This window comes from Microtus oregoni, unplaced genomic scaffold (genome assembly GCF_018167655.1).
Source record: "Microtus oregoni isolate MIOR12 unplaced genomic scaffold, Mior012 000012F_ref0000307, whole genome shotgun sequence".
Taxonomy (NCBI): Eukaryota; Metazoa; Chordata; class Mammalia; order Rodentia; family Cricetidae; genus Microtus; species Microtus oregoni.
In genome coordinates this window covers 21,149,500-21,161,838 of record NW_024543071.1, presented here as the reverse complement: position 1 = coordinate 21,161,838, position 12,339 = coordinate 21,149,500, and the positions used below count along the sequence as shown (strand labels likewise).

General features: G+C 36.1%; 1 pseudogene; it reads left to right on the top strand.

The window, feature by feature from the left end:
- Window positions 1–5,559: 5,559 nt before the first annotated feature.
- LOC121453989 overlaps window positions 5,560–12,339 on the top strand; it is a 32,344-nt pseudogene continuing 25,564 nt past the window's right edge.

The window sequence follows — 12,339 nt, the reverse complement described above, 5'->3', positions numbered from 1 at the left end:
CAACTAAAGATGAGAACCTGTGGAATTTTTCCAGACTAATGTTGTTTGATGGATCAATACCACCTGAAAGATCACCTTGAATACCCCTCAAAAATTACTTTGCCCAATAAATAGCAGGAAGCTGTTTGGAGAAGAACTATGACCATATTCCCAAATATTGTTTATAAACATTTGTTTACATGTAAAGGGGGATATATGGTAGAAATTTACATTGGTATAGATCTTGATTTATTGACAAAAATATAAGGCCAATTTTGAGTATATATGTATATATACATACATATTTATATATATTTCTGTTCTTGTGTAGTTCATTTAAAAATGTCATATATAATTAAGAAATATAGGTTAATTGATAATTATCTAGATTTTCTAGATGTATAGAGATGAATTTCAGACAGATAGGCATTCTTCAAATGTTTCAAAAACTACAGAATATGCTATTTAAAAATTTTAAGAACTTAGGAATTTTAATGACAGTGAGACATATCTGCTCCTGGCAGCACCAATTACTTCAAGAGGAAGATGGGCATTGAGAGACTCCTTATGTAGTTAGATAGCCATTTGGGCAAGAAGTTACTCTTGCCATGACTGCTTAACTGGACATGCAGACACACAGAAAAATGACTGCTGAACTTTGCTAAAGGTGAGATGGTCTTTTAGGGTTCCTGCTTCATGAAAGAGTCTGCTAAACATTCTGCAGGATACAAAAGAAAGTGACTGAAAACTGCCAATATAGGTGGAACTGTCTTTGAAATTTCCTGCTTCTTGAAAAATTCTGATGGCTACTATGGGCCTATAGGCTGAAGATGGGTGTCCCAACATTACAGATGAACTTTGAGTGGCTGTTCAGGCAGCAAGATGTCTCTGTCAATTCTAAAGTTTTGAAAGTTTCTTACAATGTACTTCCTGTTTTCTTAGTTAAAATTATAAACTTCTGGAGTCTTTGATGGAGTTGAAGAATTTATAGTTTTAATATTTCTTGGTTATGATAAAAGTTAAAGTAGATCTGAATATCATGACTGTAATTCTTGCTTGATACTTGTTTTGTTGTATGTAATTTTACTATGTTAAAGTTAAAACCTCCTTTTTATTTAAACAGAAAAGCAGAAAAGAGAAAAACAGACACCAGAACTTTGCTATTAAGCCACTGCCAAATGGTGATACACAGATTAATGGAGATGGGTTAAATTAACATGAGTTAGCTAATAAGATGCTAGAGCTAATGGTCAAAGCAGTGTTTAAAATATATAGCTTCTGTGTGGTTCTTTCTGGAATCTGAGCAGACAGGAACAAACAAGTGGCCCTTATTACAACAGGTCATTGTTAAAAGACCAAACCAAAGAATAATAAGGATAAAGGAAGAAGAAGAAGCCTACCTCAAAAGTTCAGAAAACGTTTACCCACACACTGAGACAATGGGGATGTTCTATCGGGAACTCACCAAGGCCAGCTGGCCCGGGTCTGAAAAAGCACGGATAAATCGGACTCGCTGAACATATAATAAAATCTTCTTAACCCAAAGGAGATGCTTACAAAGTTACAAAAAGGGTATAAAACAACAAATAGATTCAACCAGAAAAGAATGTACCCTCACCACATAATAATAATAATAATAATAATAATAATAATAATAAGCCTCAAAGTACAGAACCAAGAAAGAATATTAAAAGTTGGAATGGAAAAGGAACAAGAAAAATATAAAGACAGACCTAGTAAAATGAGAATGGATTCGCAATGGAGTCTCTAAAAGCAGAACAGGCATGGAATGAAGTGTTGCAGACACACAGAATCCTAAAATGACAGACTTGACTATTACACTTAGAAAAAAAAATTATCAATCACAATATATGTAAAAAGTAAGACATAATGAGATAAAGACAATTAAAACCTAACTAAAAGTACCAGGAAAAAAACCTTTCAATTTAAGAAGGTTATAGCAAAACCCTGGAAACAAGCTAGATACCAATCAACCAAAAAATGGATAAAGAAAACTGTGGTACATTTACACAATGGAATACTACTCAGCAGTAAAAAGCAATGACATCTTAAAATTTTCATGCAAATGGATGAAACTAGAGAAATATATCCTGAATGAGATAACCCAGACCCAGAAAGAGGAACACAGTATGTATTCACACATAAGTGGATATTAGATGTAAAGCAAAAGATAATGAGCTTATAGTCCACAACCCCAAAGAAGGTAGGTATCAAAGAGAGCATTAAAAGAAACATGAACATCTCTATGGGAAGGGGAAATAGACAAGATCTCCTGAGAAAATTGGGAGCATAGTGGTTGAAGGAAAAGGTAGGGCAGAAGGGGAGGAGGAGAGGACAAGTAAACAAAGGAGGATAACTTAAGAGAACAGGCTGGTCGAGATGGGGAAAGAACAGAGAGGGAGGAAAGGAAAGAGATATATTGATTGAGGGAGCCATTGTGAGACTATCAAGAATCCTGGCACTAGAGAAATTCCCAGGAATCCACAAAGGTGACCCCAGGTAATACCCTAGGCAATTGTGGAGATTGTGCCTGGACTGACCTTGCCTGTAGTCAGATTGAAGACTATCTTAAATGTTATCATAGAATCTTCCTTTAGCAACTCATGAAAGCAGCGGCAGGGATCTACAACAGAACACTGTTTCATTAACTAAACAACTTTCACTAAGCTACAATTTAATATTTTTTATGAAAAAATGTGATAATTTTTGTCCTAACACAATGTATGCTCAAGGCATACATTATGGTCTTTTTAGGCTTCCATTGTTAAGAATATCACATATCTAAAGTTTTAAATTAGCAGGAACCTTTTCAAATATCTTATGAAATGAGTGTACGGCGTCTTGTGTACTTATGTATCTAGACATGAGAGGAAGCAAATAACGGGGTGCAGCATTGAGGCCAGCAAAAAGAGCACAGTAAGATCTTATTAGAAAAAACTTACACCATAAAACACACAAAATGTGCATAAATGGGAAATAAACTTAGATTACAGACATATGAGGAATTTTCTTATCTAAAAGTTAACACATGAGAAGGTGTATCCAAGTAATGTCAGCAAATAAAACCACAAAATCTTACCTGAACATCTGGGTGGCAATACAAAATTGTCAGGTATTCATGGGTGACACACTAGAAAAACTTTGTTTCCATTTCATTCACATTGAGTTCTTCTGGACTAGAAGTTTTACATACAGTTGTGAGAACAATCCTGCCAGAAGACATAATAAACATTTCTTTGAACTGTAAGTTCAGTCTTTGCCCTGGCCACTTTAGGTTTTGGTGACCTTGAACTAAAAGGTTTAGAAATAAATAACAGTGTTAGGAAGGGTGATTGATATAGATTACAATGGGGAAATTGAATTGCTGCACCACAATGGAGATAGAAAAATACGTCTGGGTTCCCTGACTGCTCTTCTGGCTGATGAGGGAGCAGGGGTTGATTGGGGAAGAGGGAGGGAAATGGGAGGCAGTGGCGGGGAGGAGGCAGAAATCTTTAAGGAAGAAAGAAAGAAAGAAAGAAAGAAAGAAAGAAAGAAAGAAAGAAAGAGAAAGAGAGAAATAAATGTCTGGAGTGAAGGAAATCACTTCGAGCATACCTTTCTTATAGCAAGTCCAGTGATAATTGAAAACTACGACAGCCTAAACCTGGCAGGATGATGTAGATCAGTGAGCAATGAAGGTGTGGGTGTCTTAGCAAGCAAGGAACCAAGGCTGTCTGTGGTGCTTTTTGATACTGGAGCAAAACCAAAATGTGTCGGAGAGGAATCTAGTTATAAATATCAGATACGGCCACATGAACAGTTATAGAAGTGAGGATTATAGCTGGCATGAGTGTTTTTCTAAGAATATGTTGATTCAGATATTTGTATTTTCCTTCAGTTTATTCATCATATTATATAACACAGTTAACTAAAGAAATATCTTGATGGGGGAGCATTTTGGTGTTAGGGAAAAACTGGTACCAGATAAACCTCCAGAAATACACAAGGATAACCCAAAATAACACTCCTAGGAATAGTAGAGAGTGTACCTACTCAGGATCTACTGTTATCAGATTGGTGACTACAATAATTGTCACCAGAGACACTCTATCCAGAAACCGATGAAAACAGATGCAAGACACACCTAAGCACAGAGTTGAGCTTTGGGGATCTTCCTGAAGAAAGAGAGGATGGATTGTAAGAGCCCAGGGGTGTTATGGTGGGGGAACTCACAGAGAGATCTGAGCTAGTGGGAGCTGGTGGACTCTGGATCAATTGATAGGGAACCTCCACGGCATGAACCTAGGCCCTCTGCATCTGTGTATCAGTTGTGTAGACTGGTCTCTATGTAAGGATCCCAGCAAGGAGATTAGGTTCTGTCCCTGATGTTTAGCTGACTTTTGGAAGCATGGTCCCCATGAAGGATTAATTAGCCCAACCTTGATGCAAGTAGAGGAGCTAGGTCCTGCCTCATCTGATGTGCCATGCTTTGTTCCAGCCTGTGGGTTCTGCCCCTTTCTTTCTTTCTTTTTTTTTCCTTTCTTTTTTTTTATTAAGAAAAGAAGAAAAAAAAACATAAACAAAAAACAAGTTTCCACCTCCTCCCAGCCTCTCATTTCCCTCCCCCTCCTCTCACCCTTCTCCCCCTCCTCCCACCCTTCTCCCCCTCCCCCCACTCCTCTCCCCCTCCCTCTCCAGTCCACAGAGCAGTCCAGGTTCCCTGCCCTGTGGTAAGTCCTAGGTCCTCCCCCCTCCGTCCATATCTAGGAAGGTGAACATCCAAACTGGCTAGGCTTCCACAAAGCCAGCACATTAAGTAGGATCAAAACCCCGTGCCATTGTCCTTGGCGTCTCATCAGCCCTCATTGTTCGCCATGTTCAGAGAGTCCAGTTTTATCCCATGCTTTTTCGGTCACAGTCCAGCTGGCCTTGGTGAGCTCCCAGTAGATCAGCTCCACTGTCTCAGTGGGTGGGTGCACGCCTCGTGGTCCCGACTTCGTTGAGGTTCTGCCCCTTTCTAAAGGGAGAAAGAGGAGGAGTGGAAGGGAGTCAAGTAGATGGAAAGCTGGGGAAGAATAGGAGAAGAGGAGGGAAGGGAAAACTGTGTTTGGTATGCAAAATAAGTGAAAAAAACACTGTATACAAAATAAATAAATCTTATTTTATAAACTAAGAAAACAAAAGAGGACACATAGTAGAAAGATAACAAGGAAATGCAAATATGGACACTTTTGGATGAAGAAAATGAAACTGTAAAATGACAAAATTATTCTGTAGTTTCAGAATAAAATATTCTAAAAATTGACTATTTTCAAATAAAGACAGAATTTCATTGTTCATATTTATCATCAATATTTATAGGTGAAAAATCACTAAGAGGCACCCTAAAAAGGACAAGGTGAAATAACTGTTCATTTTTAATTTTTGTTATCACAGGGAAAGTGTCTACTCGGAAGAAGCTCAAACAGTGCCTAGTTAGTTTCTCAATGATGCTCCAAAGTACAAGAGGTCAGTTCCCATGGCCGCATTATAAAACCTCTATACTACATGATCACACTTGTGCCTGTGGGAAGGCTAACCATGGATCTAGTCATGGTCTCGGTGCTCATTCTGACATGTCTGCTTCTCTTCTCACACTGGAAACAAAGTTCTACACGAGGGAAGCTACCTCCTGGACCTACTCCTCTGCCAATTATTGGCAACATCCACCAGATAGATGTAAAAAATGTTCACCAAGCCTTTACCAATGTGAGTACACTTCATGCTTGTCTGGCACTTTGTATAGAGAGATATGAGTGATGCTGCTTTCAGAGAAACTCTAGTACTAGAGAACATATTTTTTAAATGGGTGAAAAGTGAGAAACAGTAAAGTTGTTTTTGTCTTTTCTGAGACTTGCCTATAGTACTGCAGTTGGAATTAGTAATAAACAAGATTTCAGGTTACAGAATATTAAGGACACTGATTTATAATATAATCACAGAATTAAAAGTTTTATCTACTTTTTCAAATCCTTCTTTCATAAACATTTTCTATTATTTTACTGATGTTGAAGACAGAGGGATTATAGTGAGATTTTGTGATCTAACAAATAAATATTGCCTAAAGAACAAAGTGCAGAACTAATTTCAGGTATGTGTTAATTAAATTAGAACTAATTAAAGATATGTTCAGTGGTGGCACATAACTTTAATTCCAGGACTTAGAAGACAAAGGCAGACAGACCTCTGTCAGTTCAAAGCCACCCTGAGCTACACTATACTGGTCCAGTCTCAAAGGAAACAGAGCCATGTGGTAGTGGCTCACACCTTTAAATCAAGTACCAGGGAGGTAGAGAAGGGAAGTGATATAGTTGGGCAGAGAAGGAACACAAGGCAGGAGGAAACAAGAGCTCAGATGTGCTCTGAGAATGCCATATGAGGATACAGTCTGTGCATTCAGTCTGAGGATTCAGTCTGGAGATGCAGTTTGAGGTTCAAAAGACAGGATCACACCTTTGAATCTGAGAATTCTACAGAGGTAAAAGTCCCTCTAGGTGCTGGCTGCACTACTTCTCTGATCTATCAGCTTTCACCCCCTAATATCTGACTCTAGGTGTTTAATATTAGGACCAATTGGAATTAGCATTACAATGAATATTATTTAAAGAGTCATAATTGTAGAGATACATTGTTCTTGGATTATTCATTCATGCCTTACTCTGTAGAATTAATTGGATCCTGATTAAAAGTAAAGTAATGGGTAGGAGATCACACAGGAAAAGGAAACCATAAACAGTGTGGCTTAGCTTATACTGTGGTTTCCCGATCTCCTTTGATTACATACAAAGCCTATGCCTGGGACCAAAAATACTTCATGATGAGAATATTTTTTTCTACAGTTCTGTATATTGTGGTGCAGCTTCTGTGACGCTTAGTCTGTATTTTTGTAATAATAGATGAGGACTGTATTTGAACTCTTGTGCTGACCCAAGAGTTTAGATGTTTACCCTTCTTCACAGGTTTTATAATTTTCAACAGAAAGTATTCACAGCTGGGTCCACAGAAGTCATGTGACTATTAATTCAGTATGTAGTTAGCGAGAGAATGATTTGCATTATCCAAAAAATGGATGAGCATAGTGTGGATTAGAAGGCTCTACTCCTTTGCATTAGAACCCAGGAAATGAGTGTGAAATTTTTACTTCAGGTACTTTGTAAAATATGACAAAGTGACCTGTTGAATAAATAGTAAGGTGGTTCCTTCTCTTTAGACTATAAATGGCCTGGGATATTGCTTGGCACCCAGAAGGTCGTCTATATGTAACAATCATCATATTGAAAGGTATATACAAACTTCAAACTTAGTTTTTTTCATAAAAATATTTTAACAAAGTTCTATTGCCAGTATGAAGAGGTCAACTACAGTGACAATTTTAGAACATTTGTTTCCTATTATCATTACAGTTCTCTAAAATCTATGGCCCTGTGTTCACTCTGTATTTTGGCATGAAACCCGCTGTGGTGTTGCATGGCTATGAGGCAATAAAAGAAGCTCTCATAGGTCATGGGGAGGAGTTTAGTGGAAGAGGAAAAGTCCCTATTTTTGATATGGTTTTGAAAGGCTTTGGTAAGTATACAGGTGCTTCTGTGTATACTGGGTAGTATATACAGTGAGATGGAGGATGGAAAGCAGACGACATGTTTGCTCCTCAGGAATTAGTTTGGGACTCTATATGTGTGAGCAGTCTGTTCCTTTATCTATCTCGCAGACATACTCCATAGTCTTCTATTCTAATTATTTTAGGCATTGGTTTTAGCAATGGAGATGCATGGAAAGAAACAAAGCACTTTTCACTCTTAACCCTGAGAAAACTGGGTATGGGGAAAAGAAGTATTGAGAACCAAATTCAAGAAGAAGCACAGTTCCTTGTGGAGGAACTGAAGAAAACCAATGGTAAGTGCAGGTTTATAAGCTGATGTTTACATCGTGTTCTATGTATATCTGCATCAGTCAATTTTTTCCCATCCTATTCAAAGCATTGTTTTCTAAAGAGATGTCATGGGTACTGGTCTCATGTTAATTTTCTATAGCATTTATGGAGCCATACATTCCACTCATCAAAAATAGGGTTTTGCTTTGCTTATCATCTCACCACAATACAATTTCCAATAGCAATAGTTACTGATCAAACATAAGAACCCTAGCAAAGATTGAATTAGCTTTATTTCCTTCACCTTCCTTTTCCACACTTTTCCTTTCTTTCTTGAACAGCAATGGTCTAGACTGCTTCTCTAAAGGGTCTAAGTGTCCTTCTTATATTATGTTTGTAGTTTTTGGCTGCTGTGGTGTGATTTAATAATTTCATTTCTCATATGAGTGTAGTAGAATTCTTTTTGATTAGTGTATCTCAGCTGTCTGCATGGTATCAGAACGGTATTGTTATTTCTTCTTGCATAACATTTAGGGTTTGATTTCTGGCCTTAATAAAACATGTTTCAACACATATATACAAAATAAATGCACACTTGGAAATAAATAAAGTTAGTAATTTTACTTAAAAAGTTGGCTTGGTTGGTTCTCTAGCATTTCCCTGTGTGTCTTCAGTCTTGCATGTCATTTTCCCCTTTAAGTGTTTGTGTTAGAAAAGGGATGGTTGTTACTCTGCCAACACTCTGGATGCTACTCGCCTGTTGCTTGTAAAGGAAGAATCTTCTTATGTCTGTGCAGTCCTAAGTGAATTTGTTTTAGATTTTTCTTCCAAATATAATAAAAGAATGGCTATCAGATTGTATATATGATTGACATACACACATATAATAACAATCTCAAAATCTTACCTTCTATATGCTTTGCTTAAACAAATTATATTGATTAGAGTACTGTATTATGTTAATTGTATGGTAAAATATAAGTAACTTCATGGAATTTCTTATGCTCACTAGTCACACTTTGTTAAATCATTTGCCCTTATTTGAGTATACATTAATTAGGATCAACTTAAATACAAACAATTTTTGTCTCTTGGTCACAGTAAATTAAAACTGAAAGGAATAAAAACAGAAATAATCATTTTCTCCTATCTAGTTATTCTCTTTTGTGTGGTCATAAAAATAATCTAGCCAAGTGTGTGATATCATCCATAGGATGTTGACTCTTTCCACATCATCAGAAATGAAGGAACAGCATGAAAAGATAAGAACTCAGTTTAGGTTGATGGAGCATTTACTCATCGGATATTTTTTTCTTTTTTGCTAACTGTAGTTTGTGTCAACTTGACTAAAACTAATCAACAGAGAACCTAATTACTCATTTTCTATACTGGTGAAATCAATCACATGATCTATGTAATATATACATTTTAGTCATTTCTGGATACACTATCTTGATACTTACTCTAAAATAGCAACGAAAATATCCACAACTGTCAGTTTGCCCAAATGTATTGAATGTGAAGTTTGGCATAATAAATAATATTTCTTTATATTGTTGAAAATCCACTGGCTTCTGGGATGAGACCCCGGAGAACAAGTTTCTAATGACAGATCTTGAACTTTGTTTTAAGTCACACTGATTTTTTTCTCCTCCATTTTCTTCTATTTTTTTCTACTTACCATCCAGTTTTCCTTTTATCATACTTTCACTACAGGTATTAACATGAAATAATTCTTTTGTAAGCAGCTAAATTCACAGTTTTAATCATGTATATGTGAAAAGGAAAGTCTTCAATAGTTTTCTCGTGATTTTTGCTTTACCTGTAATGGACTTTGCAAATATAGGCTCTGATACAATTTAGTTATGTAAACAGATCATGTCATAGTTAAACTTGTTGCATTTACAGTTTCTTCCCATAGATCACTGATATTCCCTGTTTTTCATTTTTTCTCCTAATTCTTTGATGTTTATACATGATTCCATATATTCCAATTACTAGCACAATAGATTGTTTTTTGATTTGCTTTGTGTTTTTTTTTTTTCTGGCTTGCTTTTTGTATTAGGATATCTCTGTGTAGAGCTGCATGGCCTGTAAGTAGATCTGTAGACAAGGCATGTCTGGAACTCAGATTCACCTATGGCTCACAGAATTGTCCTCTCCAGTTTTCCAGGATTAGGTACTACTGACACAGATGGGAGCATTGCTGAGATTGGCCCATAGGCTTCTCAGCCCTGCACACACAAGCACAGAAACCCTGCCAATCCCGACCAATTTTAGGGATTCTTTTCCCTATCAATGATGAGCCACAAGGGCTTATATCTTTATTTGAGAAAGGAGATGTTGAGTCGTCACTGGTACCTATTCTCAGAAAACACTTCACAGAAGCAAAGAGATTAAAATTTAGTGGTAAAAATGTTTTCATGTAAGTAAGAATGAACACTTGAAGTAAATTATGTCAGTCCTGGCTGCAGGAGCTGCAAGACCTTATTCTCCAGAAAACAAAACAAAACAAAGCAAATTACAATAAAAGAAACATTCACCTGTATGTTAAAACAACTGATATGCCAAAGTACCTATCAAAGTCAATGGCACTGTCTCAAACTCTTTTATTACAATAACTTGCCTCATTTGATTGCCAAGGATGAGGAATAAGACTAGAATGAAAAGAGTTGTAATCAATTCAGTTATATATCAGTCAGTTATAATCAACATGGATAACATTTCAAAGGCCTCCAAATGTTCCACCTAAATATTATTTTGTGACCTTGGAGCACAGACCCATTTTGATGTCAAGAATCACTACTATATTTTCACAGGCTCTTATTAGACAAATAAGCTGCAAGACTTTTTGATAGATTCATAAAAGTTTTTTTTTCTTTCCTGAGTATAAGAATCTTGAAACAGATCTGCAAGTCATGCCAAAAGAGCAAACAATAGCTGATTCTTATAATGTCTGTGGGTATCAAACTGATTTCACATACATCATTATTCTGGACATTCATTATCAAAAACTCTAGTGAGAATGGTGACAGCATTTGAAAAAGTAAAAGTGAAGAAGACAAGGATTTGACATATCATAAAGGAGATGTGTGATGCAGACCTTTAAGTGGTACAAATCTTCCCCAGATGGATGGAAATAGACTCTAAAAATATATATTTCAAAATGATTTGCCAATGTGATTTGTGTTCAAATAGGATCAATAATAAAATTTTGAAGGATGTGGAGAAAGTATCTTCTTACAATAAAAGAAAAGATAATGTTGAACATATTTATGTGGTATATTTAAAAATGTAAGTATACCAAAGATTAAAATGGTGTTATCTGCCAAAAATGAGATGAAGACATTGATGTTGGTGCCACATAAATAGATGGATGTAACTTAACTTAAGAATGTACTGCCAGAAAACCTTTTTTATTATAAGCCAGCAGTGCCCCATGTACATACAAGAGATGAAATGGTTTAATATCATGCTACAACTCATATGAAAATGCTATTATTGTGAATGGTCTGTGATTAAGCCCAATAAGATAGCTAGAGAGTCCTTATGCATTACTGAGTAATGGAAGTTTGCTCATTTGATAAATGTTTTAGAACACTAGTATTGGACTCATCATCCATCGTTTATATAGCTACCAAAACAAATAATTAATATTGGTCATTGTTCCATCTTTGGACTGTGAATAGTCTGTTAATGTAATTGGTTAATTTTTAGGATGTAGTGCCATTTATTGTAAGATCCTTGAACTTGGTAGGTTTTTCTGTTACACAACTTGTAGAATACAAACAAAACTTTTTAGTGACCTTACCTATTAGGATACAGAATGCTCTAAAAGTGTCATCAGTATCCTTTCAAATGGGCAATGGGTAATTCCTGTAATTCAGACGATCAAATGACAGTATGACATCCTCACGAGAAGTAAAAATGATCTGCTTATTTTAATAAAAAAATTTTTAGTCATCGAGTTATGACTTTTCAGTTGGTATACGGCCACCCCTACGTTTGCTTGTAACTGTGTTCATTGCACATTGGATGATCCAGGGTAATTATAAACCAACAAACATTTTTCATGTGTTCTCTGGTTGATTTGTCCTGAGAGTAAAGCTTTGATGTGTGGTTAAACGTAAACTCTTATAGTACTACTTAGGAGAATCCAGAGAAAGGAGCATTTACTCTCTAGCAGAAATGAGTAGAGATTTTCACATTTTAATCTCATAAGAGAATTTTGGTATGTTTAGAAATACTGTATGTTGTGTATGGTATGCTTCCCCTTTACTCCCTAGAATAACCTACAATTTAATGCCTTTCATTTTTATATATAATAGCCTGTCTGTACTTCAGGTTTGGATTACAATCTTGCCAAAATAATTGTTACTAAGTACTATTTACTCCACGATCCCCAATTGTCTCTTTTGAAGGGGAAACCAAAGTCAGAATTAAATAAG